A 22,246-nucleotide genomic window follows, 5' to 3' on the forward strand; every position below is an offset into this window, starting at 1 on the left:
TGACAGATAGGGGACGACTTGCTTTAAAAGACCTTCATGTTCTGTTGCTGCCAAAGACATTTAAACTGCATTCAGGAGTGACTCCTCTGCCTAAAACTCTGACCAAGCCTGAGGCAGATTTCCCTGGCAGAGGCTCCATGAGCCATGTGCTCTTGGTGGGCAGGGCTGCTAAAGCTGGGTGCAAGGGCAGTGGGAGATGCCACATTCACCCTGGGCTTGCTGCGCAGGAACTTGCTTTTGGGCCTCAGGTGTAGTGGCTGGAAGGTGTCTGACAGCACAGCATGGTGGGCTGGGGGATACAGATGGGATGGACACTTCCCGTCCCCCAAGCAGCTCAAGAGAAAACTGCTCTGAATGGCTCTTATTTATAAGGAAAATGTGGCAGAGGCTCATTTACAGAAAAGGAGAGAGCTGGGGCCTGAACTATTCCAAAGCCCTTGGGGAAAGGGACTGGGGGGAGGCGAGGAGGAATATTTAGTGACAGCTGAGTTCTCTTTTGTTCTCTCAAGACTTTCAAATTGTCAGAAGCCCCTGGAATAGGAACTCTGTGGGAGGTGTGTGAGAAGGGTTTGGAGATAAAGACAGAGGAGAGCATTAAGGAAGGTGGGGAGGAAAGAGAATGGAGAGAAGAAAAGGAGGAGAAATACAGAGGAGGGCAACGGAAGAGGGAAGAGAGGGGGTGCACCAAGGCAGAAGAGAATGAGGGAGACAAAGAAAGGAGTCGGGTGTCTCCAGGGGGAAGAGCTTACAACCAGGAATGAGTAAGGAACTAAAAACACAAGTGACTCGGGGGGACAGGCTGAATCTTTTGAAAGAAAGGTTCAAAATTGGCAACTTCTCCCAAACCTACGAAACAGGTACTGCGGGATGTAATTTCTCCAAATCAGAAAACTTCCCCTGAAGCTCTTTCTTTCTTTCTTTCTTTTTCTTTCTTTCTTTCTTTCTTTCTTTCTTTCTTTCTTTCTTTCTTTCTTTCTTTCTTTCTTCTCTTCTCTTTCTTTCTTCTTCTTCTTTCTTTCTTTCTTTCTTTTCTTTCTTTCTTTCTTCTTTTCTTTTTCTTTTCTTCTTTTCTTTCTTCTTTCTTTCTCTTTCTTCTTTCTTCTCTCTTTCTTTCTTTCGTCTTCTTTCTTTCTTATTTCTTTCTTTTTTCTTTCTTTCTTTCTTTTTTCTTTCTTTCTGTTTCTTTCTTTCTTTTTCTTCTTTCTTCTTTTCTTTTTTTCTTTCTTTCTTTCTTTCTTTTCTTCTTCTTTTTTTTTTCTTGGTTAGTTGCCAGAGAGCTTTAAAGTCAAATTTATTGCTAATGTTTTGTGATCTGCTTAAACCACGTAGCTGAAACATCTCCATCTGCTTCCTTGAGAAGTTCCTGCAAGTTGTCTCCTCCCAACACTACTTACTGCAGGCTCTCTCCCGCAAGCCCTTAAGGAGTGATAGAGCCCAAGGCTTGGACAAAGGGTGACATGCACTCAAAGAACGAGGAAGGTATGTTCTCCTGGACCCAGCCAGTCTCAGGAAACACAGGTCCCACAGAAAGGAAGATGCCAGCTGTGCAATGAGAGGACACAGGAGAAGAGGAGGAAACCTGGAAAAGGAGGAATCTAGAAGGAGGGTCTTTCATGCGTGCAGCCACCAGAAAGCTCAGATAACCATTAACAATTTTGGCACTTGTCTTATTGGTTTGATTAATTTTTAATCACCTAATATTTTTAGTTGGCAACGCAAGAATATAGTGTAAGTGGCCAAAGATCCCGGAGGTATGCAGTGAGAAATGAGTTGTTGTCCCTGCTACCGTTCCCCTCCCTTCACCCCAGGGAAGGGGAGGCGCTGCTGACACCAGCTCCTTGTGTGTAAAGGAAGATTCTGAAAGAGGCTTACAAGGGATCCTGGCCCATCCTAGAGCTGGAGTTAGAAAGGCTCCTCTGTGGAAGTGATGCCTGAGCTGAAAAGCGAGGAACAAACAGGGCTTCGCTAGTGAAAGAGGACATTCATGTGCAGAGGCCCTGTGGTCGGTGCAGAAACAGCACTTTTGTTGAAATGATGAGCAGGCAGCACGGCCCAGTTGCAGACAGTGATGTAGTGGTGGGAGGAGAAGAGGCAGGAGTGGTGGGCAGAGCTGGGCAAAGTCTGGGTCAGGGTCTCCCAAGCCATGTTAGAATTGGATCCCGACAGTTGAGAAAGCATATGTGACAGATACATTTTACATTTTGAAAAAACAGTCACCGTAGCTCCAGGGTAGGCAAAAGCAAGGAACGAGAAGTGCCCTGGCCCATGCCCACTCAGTCTCACCTCTGAGTCCAGCTGCAGCCATGGGGGAAACTTCCACATTTGCTTCACCCCACCTCACACTAACAGCCCCAGCCTCAAATGCTTTCTTCCCCAGGGCTTCCAATCACATGAGCTCTGTTGGCCCATGTATAGGCACAATCTGGAAGTGCAGGGGAGTTCATGCTTCCAGGAGCAACCCTCAGCAAGGTGCAGGGGACGATGAAGGCTCAGAAGGTCCCAGGTAAGCCCTAGGAACCCAACCAGTGACCTCACTTACACACCCAGTATTGTCTGTTCCTCCTTTCCCACTCTGCCTGCCCCTCACTTCTGATTCCTGGAGCTGCTCCTCAGTAAGCAACCAGCTCAGAAACCCTTGTTGTAGGCTCTGCTTTCCAAATGTGTCTTAGGGTGAGATGGAAGCAGTGGTAGTTGTTTGGATAAGACATGATAGGAGCTTTGGCTGCAGTGGTAGCCATAGCAATGAAGAGTTCAGAAAGATGTTTACTCTTTCTTCCAGTTGATCGAGTCGGTTACTGAAGCTTGTGCATTTGTCACGTATTTCTCGTGTCATGGTTTTCATCTCTGTCATTTCGTTTATGACCTTCTCTGCATTAATTATTCTAGCTATCAATTCTTCCACTCTTTTTTCAAGATTTTTAGTTTCTTTGCACTGGGTACGTAATTCCTCCTTTAGCTCTGAGAAGTTTGATGGACTGAAGCCTTCTTCTCTCATCTCGTCAAAGTCATTCTCTGACCAGCTTTGATCCGTGCTGGTGATGAGCTGCGCTCCTTTGCAGGGGAGATGCGCTCTTATTTTTTGAATTTCCAGCTTTCTGCCCGGCTTTTTCCCCATCTTGTGGTTTTATCTGCCTCTGGTCTTTGATGATGGTGACGTACTGATGGGGTTTTGGTGTGGGTGTCCTTCCTGTTTGTTAGTTTTCTTTCTAACAGTCAGGACCCTCAGCTGTAGGTCTGTTGGAGATTGCTTGAGGTCCACTCCAGACCCTGTTGCCTGGGTATCAGCAGCAGAGGTGCAGAAGATAGAATATTGCTGAACAGCGAGTGTACCTGTCTGATTCTTACTTTGGAAGCTTCCTCTCAGTGGTGTATCTCCACCGTGTAGGGTTGGGGTGTCAGACTGCCCAGTGGGGGATGTCTCCCAGTTAGGCCTCAGGGGTCAGGGACCCGCTTGAGCAGGCAGTCTGTCCCTTCTCAGATCTCAACCTCTGTGTTGGGAGATCCACTGCTCTCTTCAAAGCTGTCAGACAGAGTCATTTGCGTCTGCAGATGTTCCTGCTGCTTTTGTTGTTGTTTTTGTTAACTGTGCCCTGTCCCCAGAGGTGGAGTCTACAGAGACAGGCAGGTTTCCTTGAGCTGCTGTGAGCTCCACCCAGTTCGAGCTTCCCAGCAGCTTTGTTTACCTACTTAAGCCTCAGCAATGGCGGGCGCCCCTCCCCCAGTCTCGCTGCTGCCTTGCGGTTAGATTGCAGACTGCTGTGTTAGCTATGCGGGAGGCTCCGTGGGCGTGGGACCCTCCCGGCCAGGTGTGGGATATATTCTCCTGGTGTGCCCGTTTGCTTAAAGTGCAGTATTGGGGTGGGAGTCACCCGATTTTCCAGGTGTTGTGTGTCTCAGTTCCCCTGGCTATGAAAAGGGATTCCCTTCCCCCTTGTGCTTCCCAGGTGAGGTGATGCCTTGCCCTGCTTCAGCTCTCACTGGTTGGGCTGCAGCAGCTGACCAGCACCGATTGTCCAGCACTCCCTAGTGACATGACCCCAGTACCTCAGTTGAAAATGCAGAAATCACTGGTCTTCTGTGTCGCTCGCACTGGGAGTTGGAGACTGGAGCTGTTCCAATTCGGCCATCTTGCTCCGCCCCCCGATCTGACTTCGGAAAGATGTTTAGAAGGTTAAATCGAGTCTGCTGCAGCCATGTTCTCCAACACCACTCTCTTTCATGTTCTGATTGACATTCAGTGCAGGTCTGCAGCTCATGGCAAGTCCAGGATGGAGGAGACATGGTCAAGTGCCACAGCCCTGTTTTACAGCTGTGAAAATGACCACCATATATGGAGGTGGAAGTCAAAACTAAGGTCACAGGAGATTAAGGTATTTCCAGACTGTCCTAAATTTAGGTGAATTTATCATGGGGCCTTTGGCAGATGTCCAGCATTAATTAATGTCTCCTTCAGGCAAGACCATGTAGCCAGGACCATTACAGTGAATATGCAAGTGTCTGAGATAAGAGAGGAGGCAAACGAGTAGTAAAGGCTGTTCTTCATTGAGCCGTGCACGCTTATGCCCCATGCCAATCCTGTGAAGTAGATATCGTTACCCCTATTTTACAGAGGAAGGAATGGAGACGGAGAGAGGTACCATAATCTTCCCAGTATCACTGAAGTCACGCAAGATAGAGCAGACACCTGCAGCTTGTCCTAATGGCTTGAAAGGCCTGCATTTACCACCTACCTCCTGAAGGCTCCCTTTTAAATAAATACCCCTCTGCTCTTTAGAGGGAGAAGAGCCTGGGGAGAGTCCATCCATCTCTCTTCATGCTGGATTATCAGATCAGTGGGTTGCCGGTAGATCCTGTCACTCAGTAGATGAGAGACAAGATGACATTTGGTGGCTGTAGAGAACCGAGAGGACCACGGTGTGACCACGGTATGGCTGGGTGGGCCAAAGGCAGCACTAGGTGGCTCTCATTTATTCATATTTAACAAACAACTTACATCAACTCAAGTAATGCTCATAGTAATTCCACGATGTAGGTTGCAGTATTATGCCCTTTTGAGAGATGAGGAAACTGCGGCGAAATAAAATGGTTTAATAATTTGCCCAAGAAGACACAGTTAGTAAGTAGCAGAACTGGGGTTTTAACTCAGCAATTCCAACACTGGTGTTCTCAATCACTGTTCCACATTGCTTCCCATTCCTGCATAGACGTTGCAGGGCTTGCTTCGCGTCAGGGGCCAATCAGATGCTGCGAGACCGGAGCTTGGAAAAAATACAAAAATGAATTGAGAATGCACTCAGCCCTCAAGTAGTTTATTCTCCCATACATGCTAAGTACTTCCACAAACGACCATGAGAAAATGTAGAAGGTGACAGATACTTAATGAAAGATACTGATAAATACTATGGGGTTCCAGAAGGGAGAGAGATTCCAGCATGGGGAATGGGGAGGGATGGCACATCTGTTTGTTTTTGCCACATAACAGACCACTCCAAGATGTAGTGGCTTAAAGCAACACCTTGCGGCCGGGCGGTGGCTCAAGCCTGTAATCCCAGCACTTTGGGAGGCTGAGACGGGCAGATCACCAGGTCAGGAGATCGAGACCATCCTGGCTAACATGGTGAAACCCCGTCTCTACTAAAAAATACAAAACACTAGCCGGGCGAGGTGGCGGGCGCCTGTAGTCCCAGCTACTCGGGAGGCTGAGGCAGGAGAATGGCGTGGACCCAGGAGGCGGAGCTTGCAGTGAGCTGAGATCCGGCCACTGCACTCCAGCCCCGGCGACAGAGTGAGACTCCGTCTCAAAAAAAAAAAAAAAAAAAGCAACACCTGCTTATTACTTCTCACAGTTCTGCAGTGGGCTGGGCAGTTCTGCTCAGGGTTGGCTCAGTAGGGCTGGAAGATCGAGCATGGTCTCATTCACACGTCTAGGATGACTGGGAAAGATGTGACCTCTCTGTATGTGGCCTCTTATCCTCCAGAAGTCTGGTCTAGTTTCCTCTCATGAAAGAAGATTTCTATCAGCAAGAGAGAGAGCAAGTCCTGAGCACACACTTTTAAGCTCCTGCCTGTGTCCCCTTTGCTAATGTCCATTGGCCAAAACAAGCCACATGGTCAAGCCCAAGACTCAAAGCATAGAGAAATAGAGTCTACCTTTTGGCGGGAAGAGATGCAATGTCACATGCAAAGAGACCTCAGAGGAATGAGAAAGATGTATAGGTATAGCGTGTTGTTGTTGTTGTTGTTTTTCCGGTAAGTCAGAATCAGAGAGACCTTTACAGAAGGGAAGGAGCTTGAAAGATGGCTAGGGCTGGGACATGTGACAGATTTCCCATACATGAAGAGAAAATCCGCAGAGGCAAGATAGCCTAGGGGTTTGCAAGGACCAGCGAATGCTTCCTCTGGGCTAGTGGAAGGTTGGGAAAGTAAGTTGGAACATAGTCATTGAGGAGATGGAGTGCTGTCTTTAAGAACTTGGATAGTCTCCAATGGCCTTCTAAGAGGTTGACCTCCACTTGTAAGGGCACAGCCTTCCCAAAAGAACCTGCTCCACCTGCAGCTCTGCCTGTTTCCTCCTGTTCCTCCTGTTTCTGCAGTGCCACCACCACTGACTCAACAGTCAAAGGACCTGTGGTAGCCAGTCTACAGGCTTCCAAAGACCTACTATGGCCTGTCCTGAAAAGGTGAGCTGGGAGAATGGTAAGCCGGGAAAAGGAATCTGGGAGATGCAGGCATGAGCAGCAGAGGTGAAGGCGAAGGGCACATTGAGGTTCAGTGGCAGACAAGGCATCAAAACCCTGTTCAAATTGGCCATGTCGGAGCTGAGGGTGAGGAGGTCAGCTGGCAGAGAGCAGAGAAGGAGCAGATGAAAAGAGAGACGCAGACACAGAGAGAAGCTAGGTCCCTGGAGCAGCCTCAGATCCTAGGGATTTCCCCATCCAGGCAGAGGTTTAAGGGTAATTCTCTTTATCTTCAGGTTTTGAATGGTCTTGTCCCTGCATCAGGTGATGGATGGGTCTGTCCCCTGCATCACGTGATTGGTGATTCCGTCCCCTGCATCAGGTGATTGATAGTTGGTTCTGTCCTCTGTATCTAGTGATGGAAGATTGTGTTGCATTTCATGTGATGGGTGATTCCATCCCTGTTTCAGATGACGGACAGTCCTGTCTCCTGCACCAGGTGAGGAATGGTTCTGTCCCCTTAGTCAGGTTGTGGACAGTTCTGTTCCCCGCGTCAGAGATGGGAGATTCTCTCCCTTGCATCCCTGGCTAGAACATTGGTTGGGATAAAATCTTGAAAGCGACAGGGAGACCAGGGATGGAAGTATATCTTGCCAGGAAGCAAAGTTAGGCAGAGCCTCACATGTAGTGGGCATTCAGGGGAGGAGTTGTTCTTCAGATGAGCTCTTCTTTCTCTGCCTCTTCTAGCAACTAGACATACCATAAAGTGGAGACCGAAGCCATCATATTTGCAGACAAATCCTTTGATTTGGTAAAGTCTTGAGAGCTTAAAAATGTTATTTTAGAGTCTATGTATATCTTCAGTTATCATTTCTTTCAAATATTTTATCAGTTCTCACTCTGGTTATTAAAAGCCAGAAGCCATCTATTCTGCAGTATTTCTTTGGGAGGCATTTACAAGGTGCATCTCACCAGTGGCACAGGAAAATATATTTCCCTGGAAACCAGAAGTCACAATAGTCCTGCCCTCCAGAGCCCCATGGGGTGGAGAAATCCCCATTATAATTAAAATCCGATTATTCTGCTTTTATGTCACCTCCGTTGCTGTAAGTGAGGGCTCAGTCTAGCTGCCAGAGCACAGAATGACACAGATACAACGTGATGTGTCAACCACTCATGTTTCTTTTTTATGAGATCAACGTTTATAACTTTGCAGTCAGCCCACTGACAGACTGTAAAACTTGGCTTATTGGAAACAGATACATCAACCATAAGGCACCACTTGTTGAAGGCTGATTCCAGTCTTCCCTGGGTATGAGTTCATCCTTGGAGAGAAAGCCACTGGGACTGGCAGTGTCCTGAATTTCATCTAGAAACGTTCATCCACCTGTCTTGGACCCCCTCAACATTGCTCCTTGTGAGAAACACCCTTGCAGCAGCGTCCTGTCACCACTTGCATATGTATGAGTTAGGCACCACAGCCTGACTGCTTATGAAATGTACCTTAGCAGAATTCAGACCCCATGGATGCAGTACAATGTACCCATGTAACAAACCTGCACATGCACCCCCTGTATCTAAAATAAAAGTTGAATTTTATTAAAAGAGTAAAAAACCATGAACCCCTTAAAAGAAAACGTAGGGGTAAATTTTCATGACCTCGGATTTGGCAATGGATTCTTAGATATGCCAACAAAACACAAGCAACAAATGAAAAAAAAGTAAATTGGATTTCATCAAAATGTAAAACTTTTGTGCATTAAAGGACATCGTTAAAAAAATGAAAGACAACCTGAGGGATGAGAGGAAATATTTGGAAATCATATATCTGTTAAGTGTCTAATATTCAGGAATATATAAAGAACTCCTAACTCAACAACATAAAAAGAAACTACCCAATTAAAGAATGTGTAGACATTTCCTCAAAGAAAATATATAAACGGTGATAAACACATAAAAATGTTCAACATCATGGCCATTAGAAAAATGCAAATAAAAGCCACAAGGAGATTCTTCTTCTTTTTTTTTTTTGAGATGGCGTCTTGGTCTGTCGCCAAGCTGGAGTGCAGTGGCGTGATCTCGGCTCACTGCAACCCCTGCCTCCCAGGTTCAAGCAATTCTCCTGCCTCAGCATCCCAAGTAACTGGGACTACAGGTGCGTGCCACCACGCCCAGCTAATTTTTTGTATTTTTAGTAGAGACAGAGTTTCACCATGTTGGCCAGGATGTTCTCAATCTCTTGACCTCATGATCCTCCTGCCTCGGCCTCCCAAAGTGCTGGGATTACAGGCGTGAGCCACGGCACCCTGCCTGAGATTCCTCTTTATACCTACTGGGATGGCTATGATTTAAGAAAATGGAAAATATTAAGTGTGGACAAGGATGTGGATTTTAAAAGTGTTTTTCTAGTCTATTTGTGGCCATAGAAATGTTTCGTCTTTTATGAATCCAAAATGCAAGACAGACCATAGGAGCCAGCTTCTGCTTCACAAAAGGGGTGCTCAAAGCAGATGCCCCTTTGGATGTGTGCTGCTAGCATGGCGGAGACTCGCATGTCTGCTTCACACATATTCTATTCTACTCTGCCTCTGTCTCACCTTTGCTGCATGCTCAGAAACTACTGCTGTCCCCACATCAGTCTCCTTGAGTCCAAATTGATCTCTGAGATCTGTTGATGGAAAGGGCTTGGAGAGTCCCCCTGTTGCAACAGCTTTGTTCTCTTTGTGGTATGTCTTGGTTTGCAAATGACTCTCTTCCTTCAATATCGAGGTGTTCAGCTGCAGATGAGAAGCAACTTCATGCAGTTTCATGATGCAGGCACCACTAGGAAATATGTCTCCATGGCAACCCCAGGGTTACCTCATCCAACAGCACTCAGATGTTGCTGACCACAGAAACATTTTTTTTTCACATGTAGAGCAAGCATCCACTGTATAGAGCCAAGAGGTATTTGTTTGTCTGTTTTTGATGTTCTATGCCTCTGTTCAGAGCCCTTGGGGGTAATGTCACGTGTTTGGGGAACATTTTTAAATGTGGACAATATTTCTCCATTCCTCTGCTTCGGCACACGGAGCTTTCTTTGCTGCAAAAATAAGAGAGTTCTTCTAGGGAGGTAGTGTCATTATTCATCTCTGTTCTAGCCACTGCCTGTTGCCAATGAGTTGTTTTAATGTTTTGAATCCAGAATTCATATTTTCTCAGCCTCAGCAGGATCTGGCCCACTCAGCACTTGATCAGGACTCTTCATAGGAAACCCAGGTGCTTGCGAGGGGAGTGAAACTGACTGCTGCCATAGTGACCTTCCACTCCTCCTGTCCAGACTGGAATCATTAACTCAGGCAGGCACGTGGTTAGCACGTCCCACTCCCATTAGCCTGCTGGGGATCAGCATTATTGGGAATGACGTCGTCTGCCCCTCTGCAGCTCCCCAAAGAGCTAACTTAATTGTTGGGAAACACTGGAGAAAAAGATGTCATTCCTCTACATGAGTGGTTCTCAACAGGCGGGGAGGAGAGGGACTTGTCCCTGAGGGGACATTTGGCAATGTTGGGCAGCATTTCGGTTTTCACAACTATAGAGGGTGAGTGACCAGGGACGCTGCTAACCATTGTATAGTGCACAAGACAACACCCCTGCTCCCACCCCAACAATGGATGACCCAGCTCAAAATATTACTAGTGCTCTGTAGTGAAGAAACCCTGCTCCATATAATCAAACTGCACCCAGCAAGGTATGGATTCCTAGCATTCAGATCTTGGTTATTACTGATGCAAGGGCAAGCAATGGGTTATTTATTAACTGTGTGAATAAATGCCTGTAAGTGTATTCACTGCAGAACTCCAGTACATAGAAGTGCTTTCTTGTGACAGAGAGAGTTTGCAGTGCCTGCTAATCCCTCCTGGAAAGCCTTTTCGTCCCTGAATTACGATCTCAGCCCATGTTGCCTCACACTGCCTCTCTGTTATTAAAATTCCTTTCTACACAATTCATAGGAACATAAATCCTTCCTTTAAAGTCTAACCAATAATGCTTCCAGAAAATTAGATTCTCCGTTTAAAAAATTGACACTTAACAGTAATGTGCCTCCTTCCAGTCCTTCCCTCTTTCTGGAAATCTTAGGACAGGTAGAGACATGGGGGTGGATGAAATGACCTTCAGGAGCCCGTTGCATGGCCACACCCATAATCTACTGGTTGTGCTTGTTTCTTTGCTATCACTAGTCTTCTAGTCGTATGACCTGGAATTATTACTTAAAATGTGATTCAAATGCTGTGTAAATATGGCCAAAATGTTTGTTTTCTTCAGTGATGGAAGTAGGATTAAGCAGGCAGGGAGCAGAGCTCCAGGGTCCACCGGCACAGGAGCCAGCGACAGACCTCACCAGACAAGTCCCCAGAGTGAATTGTTCCAGTTCCCATCACAGGCTTTCTCCACCTGACTTATCCAAAAGGCTGAGAAGCAATCCCGTCTCAGGCTTTCTCACCAGGTTGGCTTGGTTTTGTTTTTGTTTTTTTCCAAAGCCCGTGTAGCTAAGTCGTATCAAGGGAAACTTAGGTCAAGATGACAACCCACCTAGGCCCTCAGATTGTCACACCCTCCTGCTCACTGCCATGGTGGGGTGGGGGTGGGTGATGTAAGGCTCAGGGAGAAACTTGCTCCGCCTCTCACTCAGGGCCAGGTACCTACAGCTTTGGGGGGTCCCTGTCAGGAAGGTGCAGGTCCTCTGAAAAATGCCACTGATTGGAGAGGATGACCTCAAATGTTCTACAGAGACTCTGCTCTAGTCCCTTATAGTCATTAGATTTCAGAAAAGGTTTAAGATGTTTACGCTAAGATGGCATTTTAGAAGCTTTATAGATCATTAAGAAGCTAGGCATATGTGCACGGAGGAGGGAGGGTGATCATGAGAAACGACAGTAGCTAATCATCATCTTACAGTGGAAAATGTTTTAAAATCCTACTAGTGGACTTGGAATCACAGGAACACTTCATGCCCAGATTAGCTCTGAGGCCGAGGGTCATTGTCCAGATACATGGGGAACTGGAGCAGCTGAGAAAGCCTCAGAGCGTCTGGACAGCACACTAGGATTCAGTCTTCCCATGCTGGGGACAAGCCGCACACTGCACGAGGAGCTGGAAGAAGGACCCATTGATGTCCTTTATCCGGCAGAGTCTAACCCTGATGGGCCCTCCTCTTCAGGCACATCACACGTTCTCACTTCCCAAGAGATAATTTGATTGGTCTATATCATTACTTCCTTGTTGTCCCTGTTGAGCGAAATTTGTTTCTTGACCCAACTGTGACCAAGACAACAGGGTTGGCCTCACTGACTCTCCTCCCCGCGTATCCACTGTCTGCAAAAAGAACTGCTCGGGCCATTTTCCTGTGGGGGCATCCAAGAGTGGGACAAGTCCTTGGTGCTTCATGGATTCTCTCTCTAGGGCAGAGTCCAATTTAAGATCTTCCGTACCCAAGTCCTCACTCCTAACCTGAACTGCTGTTATCCTCAGCCAATACTCTGCAGCCCTAGTCTGGAAGAACAGAGCCCATTTGTAATAGAGGAAGAACCTTCTTGCATTTCCCCACACAGTCTGATAGCAATTTAGCTTCACAAGGCCCTGAAGGGGTTGAGCTGGCCCTCCGTTAAGGAAAGCCAGCAAATCCATACAGATGTTTTTCTGAGTGCTGTTCTGACCAGGGCTCAGGGATTAATCTTGCCTGGTATCACATAGCATTGGGAGGTTAGGAAATTCTCTTTGTGGATCAGGAGGTATATTACATAAAATCAAAATGTAAGTGTGTTCTTTTTGGATAAGGCAATGTTTTCCCTTCTATTTTTATTTATATAACCTTATCACTTAGTCTCTTTTACTTCTTTCCCTCTGCCTTCCTTGGCACTGAGCCCACCCTGAATCTGCAGGATAGACTCAGATAGCTGGGCAGCTTTCAGTGGTATGGTTTCTAACCACTCCCCCTCTAACCGCATCTGGTAAATCTCATTAAGGGGCTTTACTAACCTCATTTTCTTATCCAATGCAGAAAATCTACTCCACCAAGAATTTCAGTTCTTAAGACATGTGACTTACAATCCAAGAGGCCAGAGAGAGTAGGGTGCCAATAGGATACATAGATTAGATAGACAGACAGATAGATCAGATAGATAGGTAGATAGATAGATAGATAGATAGATAGATAGATAGATAGATAGATAGATAGATCATAAGTAGAAGATTTATCAGGGGACTGGCTTTTATGATTATAGAGGCTGAGAAGTCCTACCATAGGCTGTCTGCATGCTGAAGAACCAGGGAGTCCTGTAGCATGGTTGAGTTCAAGTCCAAGGCCTCAGAACCAGGGAAGCCAATGGTGTTACTCTCAGGTTGAAGGCCTGAGGACACAAATGGCTGCTAATGCAATTCTGGAATCCAGAGGCTAGAGAACTGGAGATCTGATGTCCAAAGGTAGAAGAAGAAGGGTGTCTCAGCTTCACAAGAGAGAGACAGTAAAGATTTGCCTTCTGCCTCCACCTTTTTGTTTTATCTGGACCCTCAGCTGATTGGCTGATGCCCACCCACAATGGTTGGGGACAGATCTTCCTTACTTGGTCCACTGATTCAAATGCCAATCTCTACTGGAATCACATTCACAGACACACCAGAAGTCATGCTTTACCAGCTATCTGGGCATCCCCTTAATCCAGTCAAGTTGACACCTAACATTAACCATGACAAATGTGTTGTTCTGAGCACCCGGCACAGCTCTCCTGGCTGTCTGACTCTCGGCTCCCCAGTAGTCCACCCTAGCTGGCCTCCCTCTCACTCTGTCGCCCCAGAACATACTTCAGAACCAGGGCCTGCCCTGCAGAATAGCAGACCAGCATCTGATATGCTTTGAGAGGTGAAATAGACTTCCTACACATATTATTTACTTAATAGAGGCATTTCACTGCATAACTTGTGATAAAATTTTAAATGCAAGTACCTCTGGAAGAGGAATTCTCAACTAGACCCACAGGACAGTATCAAAGGCTCATAGTCTTTGCTCAAGGCACAGATACTGCTTGTATCTGTTTGCTTGCCTGTTTGGTCGAAACAGAGTTTCTATTGTGGGATTGTGGAGGAGGCTATAGAGTAGAGAAGAGCACAGGACACCTGATACTTAGAGAAGGAGCAGCCAATGGGAAGGCCAGTCTCATCTTAACAATTTTTAGTGAGTCACCTCTACTTAATCCGTTTTCCTTCCTAATCTGCCCTGGTTTATTGTCTACATTCACCTCCTGATACAATATACACCTAGTCAGTGGGTGAGCGCAGGCTCCATGGAGCGGACACTGTCACCCTTTCTACCTCTAATCCATTCTCTACTTTAAGACAAAGTGGTTCTCTCTAGAAATGGAGAAATGAGCCTGATCCCGACAACTAGGATTTTGCTTCCTCATTAGCCAAGAAATTGTGAAATGAACAGAAGTAGAAGGAAAAAAAAGCAAAGAAAGGAAGAGCCCGACAACGGAGGAAATGATAGAGTAATAATCTACGGAAAACTCAAATTAGTGAAACTGTGCTAAACAAGATGAAATAATGATACCATGTCAGTAATGGGGCTGTTTGCCAGCTCACCTTTCTTCCCTGTTCCCCATCTTCACTGTATCACATGGCCAACTCCTGCAGCCTGTATTTCCCAAACTCCCTTGTCAGCTGGGCTCTGACGGTCCAGCCATGAGGACACTGGCAGGAGACTGGAGGGCAGGAGGAGAGAAGGAGGTGGTATCCCTCCTCCTTCCTCTCTGCCTTGGCTGGCATCTCTGGCACAGGCTGTGTTTCCTCCCTGGCTCCAGGTTTGCAGTGGTTTCAGCTTCTTCGAGGTGACTCTTCTCTGGATCTAAGAGCGCCATCCTTTTTCTTTCTACCTCCAGCCCCATAAGTGATAGTGGTTTCCTGCTGTTGTAATCTCTGGGTTACCTCCTTGACCCCTATTTGGCTTCTCAGCTCATCCAGCCCCTGTGAGCCTATTCCCTGCATAAAATTCCCTCAATTTAAAATATTCAATGACTGATAGGATCTCTCACGGACCTACCTTATACAATTTTCGCATAAGTATTTCTTAATGTTGGCGCACACACACACACACGCACACACACACACACAAAGGATTTCTTTGTAGACAGTACAAGGAGCTCTAAGGCTTTGATGACCTAAATCTTACGGAAGGGTAGAGAGGCATCCAGAGAAAATGATCTCTTTGGTCTCATCTTCTCCACAACTGATTGGAGACAAGGCTCCGCCCAGTTGTTTTTCACTCGCCTTCTTTTGGGGTTTTTGGCACCCTGTTCATGTGGATGGAAGGCCCCAGAAGCAGACCTGGTGAAATCGAACTGCAGCCTCACCTCGCATAACCAGACACCTTTATGTATGATGCTTTGGTTTTAAGGTGAACCTCCAAGCATATGAAATGCTACCTCTTGCTTTCAATAATGTAGTAGTTTGATTCCTTTGCTTCTACCTATAATGCTGCTGGACCTTGTGGATATAACATACGTGCGATTTTAAAATGTGGCCCATACTTGAGGCCACATTATCTTGGTTTTACAATTTTGACATGGTTTGAATGTATGTGTCCTTCAAAATTCATATGTTGAAACTTAAATCCCAAAGTGATGGTCTTAAGAGTTGGGTCGTTTAGGAGGTGATTATGATACAATAAATAAATAATTTACGCAGATAGTGAGGGCAAATGCGTCCTCAGCAAGGTTTCCCCTTTAACAAAAAGCAGCCTCCAAATCATTTCTCTTCCAGCAAAGAGCAGCCTGAAAAACTGAGCTGCAGATATAGATAAACAAGCTGGAAGCCTGCACAGGTGGATGCTGGCAGCTGTGCCAATAGAAAAGGGCTACCTGGAAGCCAAGTATGTTCAACATGGAGGCTCCATCTTCCCTTTTCTTTGCCACCAGACAGTAAAGAAGTAGGCAACATGGCACTGGCCTGGTAGAGAGCCCATCTGCATAATAAAAGATTAGAGTGGGGTGGCCAGCTTTTCACACACTATGCAAATGACACACCTGGTCCAACCAATCTTTTGTGTCCCATGTAAATCAGACACCGCCTCCTCAAGCCCATCTATAAAACCTTCTGCATTTCACTGCAGAAGTGGCAATGCATATTCTCCGGGCCCCCTCTGCCACAGAGAGTTCTTCTCTTTCTTTTGTGTATTGGACTTGAACTCTTAACCTCACTCTAGTGTGTCCGCATCCGGTTTTCTGTGGCCATGACACAACAAATCTTGGGTATTCACCCCAGACAATGACACCACTTCAATTAGGCCATGGGGGCTCTGCCCCTATGAACAAAATTAGTACCCTTATAAAAGGGCTTGAGGGAGTGAGTTCACCCCTTCTGCTGTTCAATTTCTACCACGTGAGGACGCAGCAAGAAGGCACCATCTTGGAAGCAGACAATAAGACCTCACCACACACAAAGTATCTGCCAGTGCCTTGATCTGAGACTTCCCACCCTCTAGAACTGTGAGAAATAAATATCCATTGTATATAAATTACTCAATATAAGATATTTAGTCATAGCAGCCCAAATGGACTAAGAAAAATTCTATAAGCTGGTTGGTACAGTCAGACTCTGTGAACTTATCAATATACGTGGTACAAAGGGGCTGTTTTGTTACTCCATAAAGAAAAAAAATTATGATTTCCAAATTTGCTGCACTGTTAAACTCCATTTGCAAATGTCTCTCTTGCTTTCTTATTTTTACTGGTACTGTGGAGAGCAAGATGTCAGGAAATCTAAGCCAAATTGCTACATTCACCTTTCACTAGTTCTCCCATTTAGAGTTTGGTTCTTTTTACATCATCTCAGATGCCTGTGCCAGGTTGGAATTCACAAATCATAACTATGATAATGTCACTGTCTTGGTCAAAAGTCTTCAATAAACTCTTCTTTGTTCATGGAATACAATAAAAACAACTTGAATCCAAGGTCTCCTCAAGCTGCCTCTCCAGCCATATCCTCTCCAGCCATATCCCTTCACGTATCTAAATCCTGGCTTACCCACCGTATCCCAACAGTGTCCTGAAATCTCCATCCCCACACACTCGCTCATGACTGGCCCCTACCTGACCCCATTTCTGCTTTCGAGTCCTTGCAAAAATGCAGCCTCCTACATAAAGCCCATCTGGACAGGGGCCCCTTCAATTGACTGTGATTGGTGCCTTTTTAAAAACTTATAGAAAATGTTTCCCTTAAAATGATTTATTTTCAATTATATGTTTATATTTTATTTAATTTAAAATAAAATTTAAAAAATAAAACGAAGGTAAGAGTTAAGTCTCCCTTGACAAGCCCATTCAATCCCAGGCCCCTGCAGATGCATCTCTATACATATATGTGAATACAAATGTGTGTGCAGACTTGTGGTTTTTGTCATAAATATTAGAATATTTGCAGTTTTTTCAACTTGTGTTTCTTAAAATGTTATCACAGCCCCGAAGGGCCTGCCTGCTCAAGCCCCAATTCACAGATCAATCTTCTCTTTAGTCATTCTCTTCTTTAATTTCTGTGCTACAGCTCTGCTGGCTTTCCTCCTACTCTTTAGCTGTATCTGTGCTCCTTTCTGGCACGGGGCCTTTTCACATGCTCTCTTTCCTCCCTGAGGCCTCTCATCCATTTCTCAGCTCAAATACAATTTTATCAGAGATGCCTTCTTGGATTATCAAAGTTGGTGCAATGTTGCTAATAAATACTCTCATATCGTCATGTAGAATTCATAACAATTGTACCGTAAACTACTTGGTGGTGAGAACTCCTCCTGTGCTCTGCCATGCCGCCACTTAGCAGACATTCGATAATTCATTGAATGAATGAATAAATCACACGTTTTAATAAGATACGTATTTGTTTATTTGCCTTAAGTCTGTCTCTTCCTACACACAGCCAGGGACAATGAGTATTTTATTCATCACTGAATACCCGGAAATCACCACAATATCTGGATTATAATGGAATCTTCATGTTTGTTAAATGATTGAATGAGCGAATATGTACAATAATGAAAAAACTCTTACAAATACATACAAAAAAATACATACATACTTGTTAACCTGGCAATTCCATTTTCTCTACGGAAATGCTTCATGAATTCGCAATGAATGGGTGAAAACATATTTAGTGCAGGATTGAATATAATACAAATATTCAATAAGAATGGACTGCATATAAAATCATGGTTAATTTATGTTAAAATTATCACACAATGGAATATTCAACTACTAATCAAATAAGGTAGATCTATCAGCATCAATGTGAAGATATCTAATATATATCATTGAGTTTAGGAATTCATGTAGAACTGATTAATTTATTAATATAAATATATATTTACATTAATATAAATATATTTAGACAATATATTTATATTTATATGAGCATATTTATATAAAGTTACATTTCTAAATAAATATAAATATATTGACATATAAAATATAAATTTCGATATAGTTACATAAATATGCCCAACTGCTTACAACCATCTCTAGAGATATAGGACTATAGAGGAATTTCAACTTTTTAAGTTATCTATTTTTATATTATTTGAATGCAGATGAACATATGTTACATTTATAATCAGAAAAACAAATATTTCAAAAACAAAATGTAGAAACTCTTTAATTAAAATACAAGGGCAAGAGAATCTTTGAAGAAATGCCTGAATATAAGGGTTCAGCTAGAAACTAATAAATGAGTTCTGTAATTTACAAATGTTATAGTGATGAATGATTCGGCATCACAAGACACATCTATTGGTATAAAACTGCCTTTACAGCTAGTCTTCAAGTCAGGAGTATACTCCTTAGATTTCGAAATACAACTTGCTCCCCATAAAAGTCCCCTGGGAGTATCCCAACATTTAATATTGCCCCAACAACAACGATCATAAAGGTGTGACTGATGCTGAGAAAGGAACACAATGCCAATGAATCCTGACAACACGAAACTCGAACAGGAGCCGTGGCTTCCTGTGGACAAAAGGGTGCCCAGGAGTACCCGTACGTCCCTGTGAGGGGTGGAGCAGCCCTCTGCTTGCGTGTTGTCTAAAACAGCAAGTTGTAGGTGTTCCTATATCTTTCCAGGCTATTCTAGCTCTGCCTGGCCTCTAATCCTCGGCTTTGCCTCCAAGCCCCTTCCCCAACACACACACACACACACGCATGCATGCACACACACGCAGGCACACTTTTTTGTTTTTTTTAAAACTCTATTCCTGATCTTTGAATTTCTCAACTAACCTTGGTTCCCCAGCATGATCCTTGGTGCTCTGCAAGAGCTATTGGCTCAGACGAGCCACTGGGCTTTTGCCGTTCTTGATCACCTGTGGGGAAACCCTCACTTCTACTTCTGTGGACCTGAATCCTGTCACTTCCCAGTTTGCCAGACACCCCAAGAGGTCTACCCTGTTTCCTGTGGGGGTTTAGAGAGAGAAAACAGGCAGTATTTTAACAACATCTACCAGACAATCAGAGGAACAATGCTGAATCCAAAAGGACTCGCAATCCGAATGCTTTCTGCTATTTTATAGATATATAGTATTTAGCTTTCATCTAAAGCTATACGAAATAGGCAGTATGTGGACTAAACACGAAGTAAACACAAAAATAATATTAGTCGAGACGCAGCTACCTTCACAGGGGCAGCACTAGAATTCCCCCTGGTTAGAGATTTTAGGCAAGAACATTTGTAAGGCTCCTTCGCTTAGAGCTAACACACCAGAGAAAGGAAAGGGGGTTCTGCGTGAAAGGAGACATTTTCAGTATTTGTTCTTAAAAGGAAGGATAAGAGAAGAGCCAAGGAAATAGCAAGGGTTTGTACCAGGGCAGGAAGGCCAGTGAAATGTTCTGGGGACAGTGTGGCCAAAGCACATTTGAAGAATGGTAAGGCCTACTCTTCTATGTGCGGCTGTTTGTGTTTCTATGTCATACATCCATTTTAATACCCCTTTTCCCTCCTCCTCAAAGCTGTAGAAATGTCTTCTCTGTTCACCTTAATTTTTTTATGTGAGGGTATTTTGGTTTCTTTAATTTCTAGAATGGACGAGTTTTATGGGATATAAATGGAGCCAAAGTGACAAGCAGGAAAGAAGTAGCCCAGGACACAGAAGAGGCCTTAAGAACACAACTTCACTCTGCCCCCTCCCCATGAATTCAAAGAAATATTGGCGGGAACTTCAGAAATCCATTGGCAATAATGATGGGAAATTCTTGCTAACTTTGCCTAATCTCAAGAGAGCCAGAGAGGCCTCAGCTGACATCTAGAAAACAAAGAAACATAATGCAAAATTGTAAATACATACAATTTACCCATCTTTTTTTCAAAAGCTGACATATCTCAGCCTTCATGTATAGATAGACACACATACACACACACACACACACAAACACACACACACACGAGGGAATGGAATGCTGTGAAGGATGAATGGCTGTGATTAAGTTAGTATGACTGAGCAAGCTCTAGCCTCAGCCTTTTCTTCCAATCCTCCCCAAACGTGTGTTCTTTAAAATCCACGACAGTACTGGGGAGGAGGGGAGGAGGGAAAAACAAGAATAAAAAAAATTTTAAATAGCAGCTAAACATAAACTTGAATAGAAAGGATCTAAAGCTATAAAAAAATAGCCAAATCCGATGAATATGAGGGGGAAAGATATACCCATATTTAAAAGATTGAATTTAATAGAATATCTTAGTAAAAAAGTATTTAAAAGCTTTTTTTCCAAGCTCAGAAAAAGTTAGAGGACTTTTATGTTATTAGGAAAGTTTTAATAGGTGCATGAGTTGCGTGGTCTACCTCTGCTTCTCTCCATTAAAGAGCCCCTCGTGGAGATTCTGGTAGGACAAACCTGGCCAGCCAACCCCATGCCTTGCCAACTCACATTCTCTCCCTAATCGGCTCCTCAGAATTCTGATATGAAGCACGCTCCAGTGATTCTGAGGGAGGCCAAAGTAAATAGCCACTGTAGGTGAGTTTTCTGGAAATTTGGGGTAAAAGAGAAGACTTCATCACGTCCTTTTCGAAAGGCATCACCTACTATATAAGCCTTAACCACCTCCTTCCCAATTCTCCTTCCCAAAGGCCCTCCTGAGCAGCCTCTAGCCAATGTGAATGCCCAAGGCTCTGGTGGAAACCAAGTCTTCCGTGATTCCTCCAGCAACTTTAAACAATGTGTAGTGACTGAAATGTACCAGGCGTCTTTGAGAAAGTCTCATCTTCCTTAGCATTTTCTAGAGTTTTGGGGTTGAGTTACAATATGTTGATGTAAACTTGCTGGGTGTTGGAACTGTGCAAAGCAGAAAGGATTCCATGCTGGGCATCACCCTAAGGGATGTTAATCTTGGGTTGTTCAGTGGCAGCTTTCTGACCACAGACAAGTCAATCTCTCCAGACCTCACATCTTTCCTTGGCCCATAAAGTGATCAGATCATATTAGCTGAAATAATAATAGTATATGCAAGGCTCTGGCTAAGTGGGTCACATTCATTCTAACATTTCATCTTCACCAAAATTCTAAGTGGTATGTGTATTATCTGCATTTTACAGATGACTTCTAAAAATTACTTCTTATCCTAATATTTTTAAACTCTACATAATTGTCATATTCATTTGGGTTCTTATTTTACTGCAAAGTTACTGGAATTTATTTTTAAAGGATTTATTATAGGCATTTCTAAAATGATGAGACATAGTTACCCATGGATTCAGGAAATGAAATTGCTAATTTTGATGTTAAAACTGTTTCTGATTACCCTGATGAACTCTCCATTCTTCCTAAATTCACCAATTACTCATTTCTGGTTTTTCCTCGCTCTTTAGATTTGATTCATCTGCATGCTCCATGAAGGCTCAGTTTCAGATGAACCATCATGCTGATGTCTGTAGGCACATCTCAGGATCCTTTCAGACAGAGGAATGGGAAGTCGATGACGTCCAAGCAAGGGGGATGTGTTTTTCTCCAACTCTGAAGTCCCACTCAACAAGAGGCTATGGTCTGAATGTGTGTGTCCTCTCCAGAATTCATGCTGAAACCTGAACACCAATGTGATAGTATTAAGAGTGGGGCCTTTAGGAGGTGATTAAATCCTGAGGGTGGATCCCTTGTGAATGGGATTAGTGACCTTATGAATGGGCTGGAACTTAAAGTAAAATAAAAATTAAAAAACAAAAAAAGAAAGGGCCGGGAAAACTGTCTAAGTCCTTTTACCCTTTTGCTTGTGGCCACGTGAGGACACAGCAACAAGGTGCCATCTTGCAAGCAGAGACGAAAGCAGACACCGAACCTGCCAGTTCCTTGATCTTGGGCTTTCCCGCCTCCAGAACTGTCAGCAAGAAAAGTATGTTACCTACAAATCGCCCAGTCTAAGGTATTTTGCTATAGCAGCATAAACAGACTGAGACAACAGGTATTGGCCTCTCCCAGAATCATGGAGGGCTGTTTTACATCTGAGTCAGGTGCAGCTGATGGGGGTCTTTAACTGGGAGTTGGTCATGGCTGGCCTGCTCTGATCCTCTGGAA

At 44.4% G+C, this 22,246-nt stretch overlaps 1 protein-coding gene across 2 annotated transcripts in view; it reads left to right on the forward strand.

Moving 5' to 3' along the window:
* Positions 1-21,875, forward strand: part of SNX19 (sorting nexin 19) — a 114,127-nt gene extending 92,252 nt beyond the window's left edge. For both annotated transcript variants that reach the window (XR_004053511.1, XR_004053512.1), the window contains one exon: positions 21,547-21,875. The gene's annotated coding sequence lies outside the window, so the exon portion shown is untranslated. The remainder of the gene's footprint in view (positions 1-21,546) is intronic.
* Positions 21,876-22,246: the final 371 nt, after the last annotated feature.

The sequence above is a fragment of the Rhinopithecus roxellana genome, chromosome 15, assembly GCF_007565055.1.
Source record: "Rhinopithecus roxellana isolate Shanxi Qingling chromosome 15, ASM756505v1, whole genome shotgun sequence".
In the NCBI taxonomy this organism is placed as follows: Eukaryota; Metazoa; Chordata; class Mammalia; order Primates; family Cercopithecidae; genus Rhinopithecus; species Rhinopithecus roxellana.